The following is a 19,670-nucleotide window of genomic DNA, read 5'->3' as shown; positions in this document are numbered from 1 at the left end:
TCAAGGCAGTGTGTGTGTGTGTGTGTGTGTGTACGTGACGTGCATGGACACAGTACATATGTACGGGTAGGGGTGGGATACGGAACTGGGGGACCAACTTGTAACCAACATAAAATGTTTTGTGCCAGCCTCAGCAGCACCACGGGTGATGCACGTACAACGTGCAGACGAAGACCCTCTTCCAGGCGTAGCTCACTACCCAACCCCCCACCACCACCTATATCTTTATCCAAAAGGCTAACGATCTGGTTCCCCTGAGTTTTAAAATATTTTGCTTCTGAAAACCTTGTTAAAATGAAAATGCTTTTGGAAGGGGAACGGTTCAAGCTTCTATACTCCGCGTTGTAGAGACGATTGCGATGGCTAATTAAGAAGGGCCTGGAACATCAGACACAAGACGAGGAGTGGGGAACGTCAGCGAAGGAGGATGGGAAAACCCAGCATCCAGAGAGCTGCCAACGGTGGCCTCTGTCGCCTGTAAACGTCACTGGCGCAACTTGGCTTGGGAGGCCCACAGGATAACTGTCTGTCCTCAAAGGAACACTGCAGATCTCTGAGATAGAGGGGTGTGCTCCGTTTAGTTTAGATTCAAAGAAAAAGTGCCGGGTTCACTTGAGGTTCTCTGATCAAGGGCAACAAGCAGCATCTTGGGGGCTCTGCAGCACCGACGGTGACAGCCTGGCCATTTCCCGGTTAGGAGACATAAGGAGCAGCAGCAGGGAAAGCCACCTATTACTGGTGGGATGAGGTCCACAAAACTGCTCTGGGGAGCTCAGGACCACCCCCTATACCCACCCCCTGCAGAGATCCTGCAGCACTCAGTGTCAAGTTTAAGGAGGACCCGGGGAAGTGAGGGTGCAGAAAGAAATGAAGGATGGAGAGAGGAAAACAAAGAAAGACAGAGAAGGAGGAGGACAGGTTAAGCATCTGGAAAATTACTGCAGGCTCATGGCTTTTGCTGCTTCAAAGCCAGGATGAGTCATCGGCTGGTTGCCTAGGCAACAGCTATCTTCCTCCTGCCGCTGATCAATTTCATCTGCACAAATGTCCCGGGAAACCGTGAGCTGTAAAGATAATATGCCCGAGTCACAGAAAGTCCTGCCAAATGAGGTCTGCATTTCAAGTGTTCTGAGCCAGACCTTATGTATGTTTACCCATCGTCTCTGTAACCCACCCCAGCCCCATTCCAATGTTCACACACACACACACACAGCAATGGGCCAGAGCAGGGGTCAGGGATACAGGCAGGAGGAGATTGTCACCTCTGCCTTATTCTGGCTATGCCAGGATCATAACTGCCCAACCTCACCGTCCCCCCCCCTTAAAGACAGAGTAGATATGTGGTCATTCTGTCCTCTTATGTCTCCAAGCAGTTCCCTGGATGATGGAATACAGCCACAGAGGGCAGTCAGGGGCAACTCCGGGGGTCAGAACAGGGAATAGTGGCCACTGTCTCTACCCTGAGTCCTCCAAAGACATCGCTGTCACCTTCTAATACTTTCTTTTTCCTCCCAACACTTGTCACTACACGTGATAGACTAAGTACATAATTGCTTTGTCTTACCCACTAGAGCACAGGCTCCTTTAGGGCAGGAAATTTATTTGTCCCGCTCTCCAGTATATCCTCACCTCCCAGCCCAGCTCATCATCCTGCACATACTAGGTGCTCAGTGATAGTTGGTTGGCTGAACAAAGGGATGAGTAAATGAATAGCAATGTTTTCGGACCACCTCACAGAGAAGGCCACCCTGAAAAAAATCACACAATCAATACCGTCAACCGCCTTCTGAAGGGGTTAACGTCCACGGGACTTCTGTACTATCGGCGAGACAACACCTACAATATGACAAGTCAGGAAACCGTCAGTTTCCATGGTTTCCCCCATCCTCCCGCCACCATTTAGGGCGTGAAGAACTGAGGAAAGATCTTACGGGGGAAAAAGGACGCGCGTCTCATATACACGTAGCTATCCCGCAGCACAAAGCTGATAGAGTTTCCAGGCCCGTTCATCTGCTGCCAGTGTCCTCTAGGGAATGACAGTGTGGCAGGCACGCTGCGTGCATTTTTTGTTTGTTTCACCTTCAAAACAACCCAGGTGATACATATTTTATAATTCCCGTTTTACAGATGAGGAAACTGAGACAAAAGGAGGTGATAAATAGATAGATGGATAGATACATACATACATACATAGATGATAGATAAATAGATGACTGATAGATAAATAGATGATAGATAGATAGATAGATAGATAGATAATAGAGAGATACAAGATAGATAGATAGATAGATAGATAGATGATAGGTAAATGATAGATAATAGATAGATAGATAGATAATAGAGAGATACAAGATAGATAGATGATAGATAGATAGATAGATAGATGATAGGTAAATGATAGATAATAGATAGATAGATAATAGATGATTGATAGATAATAGATGGACAGATAGATAGATGATTGATAGACAGATAGATAGATAAGCAGCATCAGCATGCGACCCCAGTTCTGAGTTCTTAGCCACAGCCGGTGTCACCTCTGCTTGCCTCACCCCTGCACTTGTCCCTGTTGTTCCTTTGGTGAGATTTCCAACCCCTCTTATCCTTCAAGCAGCCCAGAATGTCAATTTTAGCCTGAAGTGTTTTGCCTCTCGTACTGCGCTAATTTTCCAAGTATCTTCACGTAAATGATGTCCTTTGGGCCTCAAAACAATGCCGGCTGCTAAGCACGGGCTCGCCTCACTGCAGATGGGGAACGTGAGAAACAGAAAGGTGATGTGATTTGCATGACACCGTTCACCCAATCAGAGCTGGGGTTTGCACATCGATGCTCAGACGCCACTGTCTCCCCAGTCCAAGTGCGCTCCGGAAAAGAGCATCCGAGGGCACTCTCGGTGTGATCAGCCCCAGGCCCTGCCCGCACCCTAATTTGGCTCTGGGCCCCCACCATTGCTCAGAGCTGTCCGTGAGAAGCCTCAAGCTGGCTCTCATTGATCCCCCTTGTCAGCTAATTCTAGGCAGAGCCAGCCCTGGGGAACCTTAGGGACCTTCCTTCTGCAATAACAGGAAAGCAACCTGAGATTTCAGAGGAAATCCGAGTATGTGAGAGTCTAAATGTTATGGCTTAATTTGGAAAATGGTGCCAGATATTTGTACTAATTTTATCTTCACTCTTTCCTGGCCCTGATCCCCTTAGCCTCAGTCTGCTCTCCACCCACCCCCTTTCCCCTTCAAAAAGAAATAACCTTGCATCATCCGCCATGCAGTAAAAATGCTTCAAATTATAGCTCTGGGGTCATCCTTCTGAGAAACGAGTTCACAAAATATTCTTACCCGCTCTCTCTCTCTCTGCAAACACTGCTAGGCCAGGTGGGAATGAGTAATTAGAAGAGCCAGAATTATACATTTGAATCCAAACACTTATAAGATGTCCCTACTGGCCGGCAACCAACAGACATATAAAAGAAACATGCTAATGATCACCAAAAATGAGGAGTCTTGCTTGCTTTGAGTGGTTTCTATGAACGACTCCACCTGCCCGCCAGAGCCATTCTTTTTCCTCAGCATGGCTTCCTTTCTCTATGATTTGTCTATATGGACGATTTTCCTGTCTGTATGAAAGGCACATTTTCCCTCTGTGTCTGAGCCCGTGTGTTTTGTGCACACATTTGCATGTCTCCGTTGGTGGGGGTTGGACCGAGAGGGGGCCTGCCATGTGCTGGGCACTGGGCCAGGTGCTTCCGGGATGTGACCTCAGCCCCACCTCCAGGGGGCTGTAACAGCAATCTGATTGCTAGTGGGTTTTTTTTCCTTTTACAGGTGAGGAAACTGGGGCTCGAAGAAGTTAAGGAATTCGCCGACCAGCACAAAATAATGTAAAATTAATCCTAGCAGTAGACCCAGAACGGTAACTGGGTATCATCCACGCGTTCACACAATACTTTTATTTCAGCACGGGACTACTCTTTCCAGTGAATCTGAATGACCATCGCCGCTGAGAGACCAGGAGGAGAAAACTATATTGAATCTTTAATAACGTTCTTTTCCCCCATTTATGAGATCCACGGAGACAATGGAGTGTTCACCTTAATTTTGTTTGGGCCAAAATTAGTTCTCACAGTGTAACCCCTCAAAAGCATGATGTTATGTGTCAAAATTATTTACAAACCAAGTCAGAGACATTTTAGATTTTCCAAATCCACCTATCCCCTCAACTATGAGGGCAGGATGATAACTATTTGTTATGTTTCCAGTAATACGTCATTACATTAATTCTAATGATGATGCATGAGGCCGTGTTAGAATATTTAAACGATTTGTCTGTCTTCAACGATTGAGCTTAAGAAAAAACAAATTCTGATTAATGAAAAAAAAATAAGTCTAATTCTTAATCAAGCCTTGCCTATGAACATACATCTGAAGAAAAGTGGGCCAGGCCACAAGAAAATCATCCTGCTGATGTCTTCCTTAATTAGTCGTATCTGACCCACAACTTGGACAGTACTTCTGTTACACTCATGTGCTGACCGATTAGATGCATCATCACCCCATCCATAGAAAGCATAAGAATGGTTACTGCTGACTTTATAAAGAGCAAAATATTCTCAAGCTACTGAATTTTTCAATATTAACATGGATGAGTAAAATTCTTTCCTTTCTTTAGAGCTATGCGCTTTGCCTTACTCTACGATTGTGGTCAGAAAGTTGAGTATAAATCGTGTTTTTATAACATAAAACATATTTTCCCATTCATTCTTGTGTGTGTGTTCTCATTCATTTATGTGATTAACGTGGGCATTTTCCTGAAGGAAATGAAAGTTTCATTAAATATAAATGGCACAAGTTTCCTATTGTTAAAATTGAGGATCTTAAACATGGTGACCTCAAGAAGATCTGGGAAAGCTCAAACACAGGACAGCAAGTTAGGACAAAAAGAGGCAAAAAAAAAAAAAAAAAAAAAAAAACACTGGAAGCTGGGGTCTTGGCTGGGTAGTATCATTGGAGCAAAGGATGTATGGGACCAAGTGACGAGATAAGAGGCTGCAGAGACAAGCAAAAGTCAGACCTTGAAAGGCCTTATCAAGGCGCACATACTGCGAAATCCACTAGCGGGTTTTTAGGCACAGTGACATGGTCAGCTTGGAAACGAACTCTGAGAAAGGTGACTCAATCAGCAGTATGAAGATGCCCTGGAGGACAGACGCCACCGACGGCAGGAAGAATGTTTATAGTAACCCAGAGAGAAGCAATGGAGAACTAATCCAAGGCCATCCATGAGGATGGAGATGTGGTGGTGGGTCCGGGAGAGTTTAGACAGACGGAAGCTCCAGGAGGTTGTGACTGGGCCTGGGAGTGGGAAAGGACTGTGACTGGGAAAGGAAGGAAGTACAAGTTAGTGAAGGAGCCAGCCTGGAAAGGATCATAAAGAGGCTGCTATATGCCAGGTAAGGAGATAAGAAACACCAGAGCAGGTGCATGTTTGGCCAGGGATTTAAAATAATGAACTTCCAACGTATGTGTACAGCTTGTGGAGCTGTCCCACAGAGCGCTCGGTGGGACTGGAACATCAGAGGGGAAATCAGTGCTCACCCGTGGAAGCCGAAGCTGGCTCTTGGTGAGGTCGCTCACTACGTGGGTACGGAGCGAGGAGAGAAACACGTTTAAGGGGGTGAGTGAAGAGGCTCCCATGAAAAAAGATAAGGCGGGGAAGGCCCAGCAAATAGTGATGACCTTGGATGCCGAAGAGAAAGAGAAGTTCAGGAAGAAAGCAGTCCACACAGTCAAAGACCGCGGAGACTAAAAAGTACTCTTTGTTTTGCAGAGCATGGGTGAGTCCGTTTCAATGCAGTAAGAACAGAAGCCAGAATGTAACAGGTCCAAGAGTTGGAGTAAAGATTGCAAATACAGTCACTGGCATTCTAGGCACGTTATATACCTGCAAAAAGGTTTACAATACTTGTTTTTCATTACAGAAGAATATACCCATATGATATAAAGCTTAGCAGATAAAGAACACAAGCTCACTCGTGATTTCTGTATCTCGAAACAAACCACTGCACTTGGTCAATTTTCTCCCAGTCTTTAACCATGTGAATATACTTCACTTCCAACTACTGTCTCTTAAGAAACCTGAAGGTGAAAACCTACAAAAATTCCAACACGTCCCCCAAACGTATCTGTAGCTTGCCTTAAATATTTGTCTTACTTCAAAGCATCTTTGCAAGAGCATGGCCCTAAATAATAGGCCTTGAACTTAAAGCTGGGGCCATGTGTTGTTCATAACATACCCAATCTTCAACTTCTTTTCATAGCCTTTAGAAGTCTCACTCCAGCAAAGCCAGCAATCGAGTGTCAAACTCGGAACCTCAGCCAAGTGTCTCCCTGCCCCCAGGGGCTACCCCAGGCTTCACCTGAAACATACAAGGCGTATGGATCAGGTCCCCGGAAACTGGAATGGAAGTGGGCAATCATCCCACATCAGATCATTTACTAGAAGCAACGTCTTTCTTATTCCATACATCATACCAAACATTCTCCAGCTTCTCACATCGCCCAATGCATACTTAACTCACTGGGCTTGCTGGAGTAAGAACGAAAAAGGTTCAAGTTTACCTAAGCCTGACCTCACCTCCAGGCCGGCCTGGCGAATGTTGCAAGAAGGCTGGGCTGTCTCCCACGTAACACCCCGTCTCCTTCTTTGATATTCCTGAAAGCAAAACCTCTTCCGAAATTTGCCCTGACTTCACAGAGACAGGGACAAATGGATAAACGTTTTTCAAGTGTCAGCAGCCAGGCTTTCATATGGAAATTTTACAAGGGAAGAGGTAATGTTGTAAGTGGTGGGATGGAGGAGTGAAAGTTTAAGACTAAAGATGTCTATGAATTTGTGCTACAGAGGCCGTCCCTGGTGCTAGTAATTCTGGGAGGAAAGCCACATAAATATTTGCATTTTACTGGGAGTTCCCCAGAGCCACAAGTCTTAACCCCAAGGCAGCACAGCTTGAAAAGCAGGAAGAGTCTGGGGATACTTCAACTTTGTGGTGTCCTTCCAATGGTACTCTCTATCTAGTGATCTGTAGCTCAAGTTTTTTGGTATCCAGTTAGGGATTATTCCTTTTGCAAAGAGCTTTTACAAGTACAGAGACTCGTGTCGAATGGGCCCCTTGAAGCGTTGGGCACTAGCTCTCTTCTGTCGGTTGATAGGGTCTGGGTGGCCCTGTCTAACCATGGCTGGATAAACCTGGATAAAACTAAATCTCGTAGGCGGTCCCATGTGGAGTCCTTAGTATGGTAAACAGATCCAAGCAGACCCACCCCAGAGAACCTCAGAACTCTTCCTACTTCTCGATGGCAGCTTGAAAACCACTCATCCAACCCAATGTCCCAGTTTTACAGATGAGCAAATAGGAGGCCCAAAGAAAGAACATGATGATGTCCAAGGTCATACAGCTAGTGGCAAAACCAGGATCTGCTCACTTCTGGTGCTTTCTCCCGTTCCATTTTGGAGCTGCCACTATGACCTTTGATTTTACGCTTAGTACTCATTGGATCACACTGGTCCGGGAGACCATCAAGCCACTCGGACCCCGTGTCTAGGACTTGTGTCACCAGGACCTTCAAGAGCAAGCCAGATTCCTTTTCCACCTCCATCCTTCCAGTCCGCAGCCTGATGGGAAATTTAGAATTTAGGATTCAAATTTTAAATGGTCCAGATGAGCTGGGTAAGCAGCCATTAATGAACAATGAAACTCCATTGTATTTGATCTTCCTCTGGTCCCTCCTGAATTCACAAGCAGAGAGCCCTGTAATTCCTTTGCCATTGGAAACAGGGAGAGCATCCAGAGGGGTCGGCAGGGCTCTAAGGAGAGCAAGCCTGGGGACACCCTGGGTAGCATTCCTGCAGGGAGCATCTACTGAGCGCCTACTGTTTGTCATACTCTGTGCCTTGCACGGGGGACACAAAGACTGTTAGTCCCCAGGCCTGGTCAGGAGGGGTCTGGGTGGCTCTGTCTAACCATGGCTGGATAAACCTGGATAAAACTAAATCTCGTAGGCGGTCCTATGTGGAGTCCTTAACTCTACCCCAACCTGTCTTGGGAGTTCCATGATTATCTCTGAGCCTCCGAACGAGGAGAGTCAGGGACAAAAAGCAAATCTACCAGGTCAGTGATTATGAGGTAAACAGGGTCAGTCCTGGCCACGACCGCACCTCTCCTCTCCCCTTTTCACCTCCTCCTTCTCTCTCTCCTGCAAGGATGCCCACCACATCCCACGCCCAACACCTGCCCCTCTGTCCCTCGCACTGTTCCCGCTCTGTCGCAGGGCTCGCAAAGATGTATGCTGTGTTTTTTCCTCGACCTTCTGAACTTCCCCGAGCTCCCATGTGCCCAGAGATACAAATATTCACCTGCTAGGACCGCCAGAACAATGAAATAAGGCAATGAGTAAAAGGTATCTATGGCACAAAACAGTTCTCCGAGTTGTTACCCTTATTATTATTCATTTCTGTTACGGTTGTTATCCCTTCCCTTAATGAACTACTTTTCCCTGGGGTATTTGCATTCAGTAGGAGACAAAGAGCCTCTAAATCCCAACAAATCGGTTCCTAATGGTGGGGCTTCAAACCAAGAGGAAGAGAGCGGGCAGGGGTCCTTCAGGGCACCCTCAATATCTCCCCGGGAGTATACCCACGGTGGGGGGTGGGGGGAGGCTCCCTCCCTCCCTCCCTCCACAGGAGCAGCCTCCTGGGATGACTGCGTCTGCTGCCCCACTGAGGGCCCACGTGGCTGTCCTGCTCAGGCACACAGGGCGATCGCCACGCAGCCCGCGGGGACGGGAGCCACAAAACAGATGTTCCCGTGCATCCGCCTTCATCCAGAGAAGTGCTTCCCTTGCGGGCAACTAACTTCGTTTTGCAGGCTTGCCGGAGTCCAGGATAGCCCAAGGTCAAGCTCCCTGGGGCCTCATCTAAAGTTTATAATGAGGCCGGGACTCTGCTGAAGCAAGCCTCAGCATAAAACTGCCTTTCAGCTCGAGGGCAAGGCACCACGACTCAGCATCCTGGTCTACCTCCCCCGGGTCTCTGACTTCTCCCTCCTCCTCCTCATCCGCAGGCTGCTGCCTCAGCCAGGGCTCCTGTCATCTCTCTCTCTCCCCCAGGTAAACCATAACCAACCAATAATTTACTAAGTGCTTACTACTCTGTGCCGGGCCATCTAGACAAAAGTTTTTGCATGCAATTTCTCGCCAAGCCTCAACACAAGCCACGAGGTGGAAATTCTTTGTTGGGAAATATTTGGAAAATTTTGGAAAATTTTTGGAAATCTTTGGAAATATTTGTTGTTGGAAATATTGGTTGGGAAATTATTTGATGGGAAAGTTGAGGATGCTCAGCGAAGGTCACTAACTTGACCAGAACTTCCGCCCTTTCACCCCCACTCTCTGGCTTCCTTCCCCCCTGCCCTCCCCTCACCTACTCCCACTCTCCGCCAGCCCACCCACCATCCGCTTACAAGAATCCCTTCACCATGCCATTCACACACTGGAAATCCTTCGGAGACTCGCCGTTGGGTCCAAATAAGGTCAAGGTCCCCTCAATCGGCATCCTAGACTTTTCCCACCCTCACTCCAAGCCAACCACCCCGTCCCACGATCCGCTCCGTCCCACATGAAGCCGCATGTCATCCGAAAGCAGCTCTCCATCCCTCACACCCACCACCCCTTGCGGAATGCGGCTTCCCCAATCTTCCGCCTGACAAACATCCCTTCGTCCTCGAAGACGCAGCCCAAAATGCCACTTGCCCTGTGAAATCTTCCCAAACTCCCTCTGCTCCTTCACTCTGTCTCTCCCTCTGGGGTCTCCCAGCCCTTCCCACTCTTTCCACTAACCTGCTACTGCATCAGATTGTATGCCATTGCCGGTCGGGGGTCAGCACCCCAAATGGGCTGGGAGCTCTCCCGGGGCAGGGGGAGTTTTTCATTCTAGTCCCGGAACCTTCCACGGGGCCTGGACCGGGTGGTCGATTGAACATTTCCTGCATGCTGTATGGAGGAATCATTTATTTATTCGTTCGGCCAGTTGGTTTTTAGTCCGTTGTGGGCTAGTCTGCTGTCAGGGAGCTAATCTTCGACTATGCACAAGGCGCCACACTAGGGACTAGGGAGGCAGAGAGGAAGAAAAGTCAGACCCCCTGGGAGGAGTCTCAGCTTTGGTCTAATGCTTATATAACCGTGGGTTTTTATTACTTTTTTCTTGATTCCCTTCCCAGAAAACAAATTGAGTTGCAGAGCCTGCAAAATACCACCCAATTCCATCCTATTTAATCTGAACACAAGTGCCATCCGTTTAACTGCTTACCAAAAAAAAAAAAAAAAAACCAAAAACCCTCAATTGTCGGGTCTAAATCACAAGCTCATGCAAATAACCAAGGTTAGATGGCTTCCAGCTCCACTGAGATCCTCAATCCCTCATGGTGTTAGTTCCCCAAGTTCTACACATCCAATTAACTTTTCTGATTACTCACGGATTAATTAACCAAATTGTGCTGACGAGAAAGCATCGCGGCTTAAGGTGGCTGTCTACATAAGTAGACCTTATTCCACCATGATGATAAACACTGGAAGCACCTTCGGGCAAGGATCCCACCTCTGTGACCCCTGCCAAACCAACCGGCACACGGTGGGCGGTGGGGGAGTGGGGGGGGACTCCAGAATTGCAGGTGCAAAGAAGCAGAAGACGACGTCATCTGAAAACCTCATTCTGCACAGGAAAGAAATGAGTCCCGGAGAAGGGCAATGATACGCCCAAGGCTCTTTAAGGCTGAGCTGGGACCAGCACCCAGGTTGCTTAAACTCGTTTGACGATAGTGTCAACCCCACAGCTACCCATTGTTTATTGCCTGGCGTATCTGCTGACCCGGAACCACGGGGCCAAAGGCTGAGGAGCTGATCAGTATTAGTGGCCTGAGGGACATAAATCTGAGGTCAGGGCGACCGAAGCAGCACAAGTCTGAGGGAGCCCACCCTTGCGAGAAAAGTACAGGGAAGGGATTCTGAATTCTGGACCCCTCTAGGTCTCCAGGCAGTTGCTGACTTGTGAGCCGCAAGCAGAAGCCGCTGGGCAAGAGGCTGAGATACAAGGCAAACGTTTCAGCAGCCTCGCAGCACTCTGGAGACACAATGTGGAGTTGGGGACCCACCGAGAGGATGCTGTGGGAAGCACTCAACGTTGTAGCTGGGACTCCTTGCATTCGCTTCCTGTGGCAACTAATTATCACCAGTGTAATGGCTTTAAACAACCCAAGTTTACGGTCTCAGGGTCCTGGAGGTCAGAAGACTGGCAGGGGTCCCGCTGGGCTCCCATCAAGGTGCCTGGTAGGGCTGCATTCCCGCTGGAGGCCTTCGGGGAGGAGCTGTGCCCTTGCTTTTGCCAGTTTCCAGAAGCTGCTCACATTCCTTGACATGGGGCCCTTTCCCCACCTTCGACACCAGCAACCGCAGGTCGAGTCCCTCTCGTTGAGCATCACTCTGTTCTCCTGCCTCCCTTTTCCACTGTTAAGGGCCCTTGTGATTCTGCTGGGACCGCCCAGAAAATCCAGGATAATCTATTTTAAGGTCAGCTGATTAGCAACGTCAACTCCATCTGTCCCTTTCTTTCCCCTTTGCCATGGAAACTAACAGATTCGTGGATTCCCAGCATTAGGATGCGGACGTCTTGGGAGGGGGGCTTTATTCTGCCAACACACCCTAGAAGTAGTGAAACTGAAACACAGTTCTGAATCACCTCAATCCAAACATGATTAAGGCAACATGCCCCCAGGATAACAGCCAGCCAGAGCAAAAATAAATCCTCTCCGGAGAAAAGTCAGCATCCTCCAGAGCTTCCATAACCTCTCCAATAAAATGTCCAGCACTTGTGGGGCACCTGGGTGGCTCAGTCGGTTGAGGGTCCCACTTCGGCTCAGGTCATGAGCGCGCGCGGTCGTGGGTTCGAGCCCCGCATAGGGCTGTGTGCTGACAGCTCAGAGCCTGGAGCCTGCTCCGGGTTCTGCGCGCCCCCCTCTCTCTCTGTCCCTTTCCCACTCGCGCTCTGCTTCTCTCCCTCAAAAATAAACATTAAAAAAAAATTTTTTTTAATGTCCAACACTTGAGATCACCAAATATGTCAATATACAGGACCAGATGACCCCTTGGTGTCTTTCTGTTCCCCCACTAGAATGTGAGCCCCCTGAGAACAAAGGCTACGTCCAGTGTGTAATACCCAGGCCTCACCCCAGGCTGTGATGTATAACAGCAGCCCTGCAAATACGTAGTCAGTGACTGGCCAGATGCCCACCACAACTGCACCGCAGTGGAAAACACAGTGGCCCTGGGCAGGGACTTCGGAAGCCAACATGAAACTCTCGGAAATCCTGCCGCACCTGCAAAAAGGCTACAGCTCCCAGGGCCAGCTTCCCACAGGCCAACCTGAATGATAATAACAACAACAGTAACAAGAAGGAACGAAGAAAACCAAGCAGCCGATGCCACGGGCAGCTCACCACCACCCATCACTGGGACTGAGCAGAGAGCAGACCAGCCGCGCTCGACTCCCACCTGATGTCCTCCGGTGACAGCTGGTCACATCTCCAATCCCCTCCTACCTCTTACTTATTTTGAGAGTCTTCCTTTTTTTTTTTTTTTTTTAACGTTTATTTATTTTTGAGACAGAGAGAGACAGAGCATGAACGGGGGAGGGCCAGAGAGAGAGGGAGACACAGAATCGGAAGCAGGCTCCAGGCTCCGAGCCGTCAGCCCAGAGCCCGACTCAGGGCTCGAACTCACAGACTGTGAGATCATGACCTGAGCCGAAGTCGGACGCTTAACCGACTGAGCCCCCCCAGGTGCCCCTATTTTGAAATGTTTCTTAATGTTCCTAGGAGACTTAACCCTTCCAAGATACCTTCCAGGAAAATGGCTGAGAAACAAGAGACGTGGGAGCGTTAAGGCAGAGCTGGGGCACGCAGTGTGAAGCTTGTGCTCCCGGCCGGGAGCCACCAGCCTCTGTGCTGCAGAAAGGCTGGCCGCGGGGCGGGGGGGGAACCGCCTCGTTTCCGTTTGTCTGCAGTGGAGGCACTTTCTTCTATTGTGCAAAGGTTTAACCTGCGCCAGTGTCAGCCCTGAACTGGCAACATTTCAAGAAATACCCTAAATGGGAGAAGGAGCCGTCATTTATTTGAGTATCTATTGTGTGCCAGACACCGTGCTAAGCGCTTGACGTGGGTTGTTTATTCTCTAAAATGCCGCTCTGCCAAGATACTGCAGCGCGGGGAGGTTAATTACTTGAGTCAAGCCTACCCAGGCAGGAAGCAAGCAGAGCCACTGGCCACGGTGACACAAAATGCCTGTGTGGCCACCACAAAAGTCTGCCTTCCCTTCATTCGCGAGTGTGAGCAACTGGGATAGTTGAACTTCTCAGCCACTCAGAAAGCGAGCATGGAAAGAAAAAGAAGGTGTCTTGTTGAAAGCGGGTGGTCAAGCGGCTCTTCCCCCTTCTCTGCCATGCTGGTACCTAATGGCGCCCCCCGCGGCAATATTTCCAGAACACTCCAGTCCTACAGCAGGACTCCGGGGTAATGGGCCACATGATGCGGTGAGACTTTTCATGCGAAACAGGCGGAGGTGAAGAGTACTGTCAGAGGGCAGACCGGCAGCTTCTTTTCTCTAAAACGTGCAGGGTTTGTGCAAAAAGAGGGTTCTCGGTCCCCCACGTGTCCTTCAGATTATTCCTGCCAGTATCACCCACTCCCTGGAGCCGTCTTCACCCACAGACCGCACCCGAGTATTGGATGGTATCTCCCTATGATCAAGTTGCATTTGGGGGGCAGTGAGGTTCCTTTTTAGCACCTCATCAAGAAAAGAGCCCTGAGATCAGTCTGCGTGCCCTTGGCTTTGGGTGATCAGGTTGCCAAGGCAACAGCAGCCGCTTCTGACGCCACTGAGGGAAGGCAGGCTCCGCTGGAAGGTGGGCCCTCCCCTTCCGGATCTCCTTTGTCAGACTTCGTTAATTCCCTGAGCTTCTCCGGAGTTCCCAGCGCCACCCGCCCAACCCCACTCAGCTCAGCAAACGCAGGAAGAGAAGAAACTGCCTTTATCGGAAGTCCTCTCCCTGGTCACCCTCTAGCCAAAATCATCAAAAAAATAACCCCAAAAAACTGGAGGGAGAAGGGGGAGTGAGGTCCTGAATGGTTCCCAGGCAAATTTGTCTGTGACTCTGCCTGGAGATTTGGGGAAAAAGGAGATGGGCTGCGGAGAGAGACTAGGGAGGGGTCTGCGCCCAGCACATGGAGTAGGAACAGAGGTAAATCTGATCAAAGAAAGGGTGAAGCTCTTCACCCCACACCCGTTCCTACCTGAAGCATTAATAATGGTCACCTTTGGGTTGAGCCTCTTGCTTAATAAAGTATAAGGACTTCTGCCCACAGGAACAGAAGGGTAACTAGGGGGCAGGAGTGCAAGCTTGTTCCCAGCTCAGTTCCATGGCAGACATAGCCCACTGCCCACCACGGTCCAGGGCTCCTTTTCCATGGTGTAAAAGCTGTGTTTGAGGAACAGCTACCCAGCCAAGGATGTATTTCCAAGGGAATCCTGCCTCTAGGCCCCATGTTCCTGCCAACAGAAGGTGAGCGAAAGTGAGGCGGCTCATTTACAAGTCAAAATGAGGCCGTCTAGGGGGCGCCTGGGTGCTCAGTGGGTTAAGCATCCCACTCTTGATTTCGGCTCAGGTCATGATCTTCTGGTCCGATTCCCTCTCTTTTTGACCCCTCTCTTGCTCGTTCTCTCTCTCTCTCTCTCTCTCTCTCTCTCTCTCTCTCAAATAATAAATGGCAAAGGAGAGGGAGAGAAGGAGCCTGGGTCCCTGAATTACCACCCCACACACAGTCATCAGACTGCTTGGTGAGTCAGAAATACAAATCTCTTGGGTTAGGCAGCTGGGATTTCAGAGTGTCGCTGCCAGAGCAGCCAGCATGAACTCCTACAGCTTTATCACCAGCGGGGTTTAGGCCAATGCGACAAGGCCCTGGCCCCGGGGCTCTCAGGCTCTGAGGGGCCAGCACAACTGCGTCCAGAATGAAAAGCCGCCAAACCAAAGCTAAACACAAAACCTGCTCTAACTGGAGGGAGGACACGTTCCAGCAAAAATCCCTCAATGGGGCTATTTTTGTCTCCAGGACGCAGGAGGGGTGACTGGGCAAGAAGCAGGAGCGGGCGGTAGGCGGAGGCAGGGGAGACGAGGCCGACGACACCAAGGCCTCTGCTCAGCCCTTGAGCGTGGCTGTGTCCTTCGAGCAGCAGCACCACGGGCCCCTGACGTGGATGCCGTCAGGGCAACAGCCAGGAGTGGGAGCCGCGGTCAGGACTGCCGTGGACGGGCCAATGCACAGTCCCACCGCCGAGGGTGTGAGTGGGGCCAAAGTGAAGCCGGCCCTTGTCTTACATCCTGGCTCAGAGCTGGGTTCACCTGAGAGGAAGGTACCTGGTTTGTAAATGTGCGCGTAGGTGACGCCCGGGACCCCCCTGGCTCCCGTGGGGGTACCGCACAGGAAGGCTGTGGGCCAGTGGTGGCCCCGACCCCTGCGATCCTCGCCCGGCCAGGCCACAACGTTCCTGCCTCCAAACCAGCGTCAACACTGAGTCACGCTGAAGAAAGCAAAACTCCGAGAACAATTTCAAAAAATGAAATTGGACAGCTGCCCACACGGCTGAAAGAAAAATTCGCTGTCCCCCTCCTCCCTTCCTAGCCTTCTCCCCCCCCCCCCCCCCCAAAATCTGACCCGGGTGCCAAACCCCCCCCCCCCCCCCCCCAGGAGGTACGAAACCGACGCGACCTTTTCCGGAGGGTGATTGTGGTCCCTCTATTAAATACTTCCATATTCAAGCCCTTTGACCTCGCGAGTCCACTTCTAGGAACTGAATCCACAGAAATGCACCCCCTCTCGGAAACTGCCAGAGAAATCTCTACAAAGCTGCCAAGATACACATTTTCGCCCCGTTTTGCCTGGGAACTTTTGTCACTCGTTCCCTTGTATGAGAAACATTATGCATCGTTGAGGATTCAGGATGTCGTCTGACCACGTAAAGGAGCCACGACCTGGTATTTTACCATTTGTTTTGAAACTGATCACCACCCGGGAGTCCCTTGAGGGCAGGGGCCGCATCCTAGCCCCTGCTCCTTTTCGGACCTGCCCGCTTGCCCCCTTTAGCACAATGTTCTAGACGCAGAGCCGCTGGAGGCCCGCCTCACTCTCGGCTGTGTCCTTATTCCCCACTTCATGCAGGCGCTGCTTTAGGCAGGGAAACGGAGCGGTTCGGGAGAAGGAAGAAGGAGGAGAGAGCACGGCTGGGCATTTACGTTTTAAGGAGAAATAAGTCAGAGTTTTTAGCGTGTTGTCCCTACCTTGAACCCCCTGCAATTATAGGCAGCCGTTTTCTGGGGAGACAGGGCGGGGCTTTCGTGACCTTCTCAAAGAACTCATGTCCGTGAAACTAAAAAAAAAAAAAAAAAAAAAAAAAAAGTGGTTATGAATCCCTGCGTCCGGGAGTTTCGACTCCGAAAAGGGTATGTTGAGACAGCTTCTGAGAAAGCAGGGGAGAAGGCCAGCCAACATCATAAAGAGAGCTACAAGAAGCTCCAACATCAACCGTCCCACTGGTGTGCCGATTTTCCTCTTGCAAGCCCTGAAGACGGTGTTTCAAAGCACTACAGTCCCCGGGCCCCCAAGCTCCTAAACCTACCTCCGCCTTGCTGTCTGTCCTAACGAAGCGTGAAGACGTATGTTCTGACTCCTTAAAAAACTAAGAAGGAACAAAAGAATCTCAGAGAGGAACACGCTCAACGTTCCAAACATCACCTACGAGACAAAATACGACAGGGTGTCCCTACCACCGTTGGCCTTGAGAGCGCGATTACTAGTCAAAGATTTTGGGGCAGGCAGTCGAAAGCAGTTGATTTTCTGTGACCGCGGTTTCATTAATGCTGAGCTCGGCACCCTCTGGGGAGTGAGTGAGGCTTGCGGATCAGATCGTAGGTTTCCCAACCCCTCAGGACGCTGGCGGCTCCCCATCTACCACGACCACTATTGTGTGGCCCAAACAGAAATCAACTTAGCCTCAAGTTATTTGCTTTCAAAGAGCTCTGCTGTTCCCCGGTGCCATTACCTTTCAAGGTATCTTGGGTCTTCCTGATGCTTTGTGATCGACCAGAGTTAGATTTTGCAGCAAGAGACGTTCAGACATTTGCCACACTGTGCACGCGTGGTAAATTAACTACCGGATTCCCGATCGTTTTCCACTACGATGCTTTATATAAACTGCGGAGCGTCTGGCCTCCCTCCACCCCTTACCCTTCTACCATCTCATTAGCTCCAGTCCTTTCCTTTAACTCACAGGTTAACAAATAGCTGTGCCTGAGGCCGCCTGGCACGGCACACGGAGAGATGATCTCACCAACACCATTTACTGGCACTTACCTGCCTGCCTCATCACACTGCCCTGCGTGCTATGAAAAGCAAATAATAAGACGCAGTATTTGGTCTCAAGATACCTACCGATCAAGCAGAGGAAAACCTGTCCTGACAGCAAGAAGCATCCTAGCATGGGACAGCAGAAAGAGAGAGAACCTGGGGGGCCCGGGGGCCTAGTTGAGAAATGACATTTAGTTTCACGTTCGTTCGGTGAGTGACACAAAACAGTCATTGAAGAGGGGCGCCTGGGTGGCTCAGCCTGTTCAGCGGCTGACTCCGGCTCAGGTTACGATGTTGCGGTTCGTGAGTTCAAGCCCAGCATCGAGCTCTCTGCTGTCAGGGCAGAGCCTGCTTCGGACCCTCTGTCTCCCTCTCTCTCTGCCCCTCTTCCACTCGGTCTCTCTCTCTCTCTCTCTCTCTCTCTCAAAAATAAACATTAAAAAAACAGTCATTGAAGAATAAGTAAACACACACACACACACACACACACACACGATATTTGCACTTTGTAACACATTAAGACTGCTTTTGGGGCGCCTGGGTGGCTCAGTCGGTTAAGCGTCCGACTTCAGCTCAGGTCACGATCTCGCGGTCCACGAGTTCGAGCCCCACGTCGGGCTCCGGGCTGATGGCTCAGAGCCTGGAGCTTGCTTCCGACTCTGTGTCTCCCTCTCTCTCTGCCCCTCCCCCGTTCATGCTGTGTCTCTCTGTCTCAAAAATAAATAAACGTTAAAAAAAAAAAATTAAAAAAAAAAAGAAAAAAAAGACTGCTTTTAAGATCAAGCACCGCTGTGTAGGACTTGGGAACTGGCCAAAGCCTAGGTCACTAGATATGATCATGAACTGTGGGTCAAAAGACTGGGGTTCTAGCTCCCCATAAGGTCAGGAACACAACAAGGATGCCCACTCTCACCACTGTTATTCAACATAGTGTTGGAAGTCCTAGTCTCAGCAGACAACACAAAGAGATAAAAGGCATCCAAAACGACCACGTCGCTCTTCACAAACATGACACTCTGGGTGGAAAACCCAAAGACTCCACCAAAAACCTGCTAGAACTGATGCATGAATTCAACAAAGTCGCAGAACATAAAATCAATGCCCAGAAATCGGTTGCATTCCTATACAGCAATAATGAGGCAACAGAAAGAGAAGTCAAGGAATTAATCCCCCTTACAACTGCACCAAAAACCATAAGATACCTGGGAATAAACCTAACCCAAGAGGCGAAAAATCTATGCATTGAAAACTGTAGAAAGCTGATAAGAAATTGAAGAAGGCACGCCAAAAAAATGGAAAAATGTTCCATGCTCATAGATTGGAATAACAAATATTGTTAAAATCTCAATACTACCCGTGGGACACCTGGGTGGCTCAGTCAGTTACGCATCCAACTTTGGCTCCGGTCATCATCTCACAGTTCATGGGTTCGAGCTCCATGTTGGGCTCTGTGCTGACAGCTCAGAGCCTGGAGCCTGCTTCAGATTCTGTCTCTCCCTCTCTCTCTCTGCCCTTCTCCCACTCATGCTCTGTCTCTTAAAAATAAATAAATGATATATTTTTAATGTCAATACTACCCAAAGCAATCTACATATTCAATGTAACCCCTATCAAAACAACACCAACATTCTTCACAGAGCTAGAACAAACAATCCTAAAATTTGTATGGAAACAGAAAAGACCCCGAATAGCCAGAGCAATCCTGAAAAAGAACCCAGATTGAGACACATCACAATCCCAAACTTCAAGATGTATTACAAAGCTGTAATCATCAAGACAGTATGGTACTGGAACTAAAACAGACATATAGATCAATGGAACAGAATAGAGAACCCAGAAATGGACTCAAAAATGTATGGCCAACTTAATCTTTGACAAAGCAGGAAAGAGTATTCAATGGAAAAAAGACAGCCTCTTCAGCAAATGATGTTGGGAAAACTGGACAGCGACATGCAGAAGAATGAACCTGGACCACCTTCTTACACCAGACACAAAAATAAACTCAAAATGGATGAAAGACCTAAACATAAGACAGGAAGCCATCAAAATCCTACAGGGGAAAACAGACAACAATCTCTTTGACCTCGGCCACAGCAACTTCTTACTTGAAATGTCCCTAGAGGCAAGAGAAACAAAAGCAAAAGTGAACTACCCGGACCTCATCAAGAT

General features: G+C 49.3%; 1 long non-coding RNA gene across 1 annotated transcript in view; it reads right to left on the bottom strand.

Moving 5' to 3' along the window:
• Positions 1 to 252: 252 nt before the first annotated feature.
• Positions 253 to 19,670, bottom strand: part of LOC125925114 (uncharacterized) — a 30,204-nt gene continuing 10,786 nt past the window's right edge. The window contains exons 2-3 of the long non-coding RNA XR_007458706.1: positions 16,436 to 16,524; positions 253 to 1,064 (exon numbers count right to left, since the gene is read on the bottom strand). This is a non-coding gene — a long non-coding RNA (uncharacterized LOC125925114). The remainder of the gene's footprint in view (positions 1,065 to 16,435; positions 16,525 to 19,670) is intronic.

The sequence above is a fragment of the Panthera uncia genome, chromosome F1 (genome assembly GCF_023721935.1).
Source record: "Panthera uncia isolate 11264 chromosome F1, Puncia_PCG_1.0, whole genome shotgun sequence".
NCBI lineage: Eukaryota > Metazoa > Chordata > Mammalia > Carnivora > Felidae > Panthera > Panthera uncia.
Note: the sequence above shows the minus strand (reverse complement) of the source record. Positions and strands in the feature narration are given on the sequence as shown.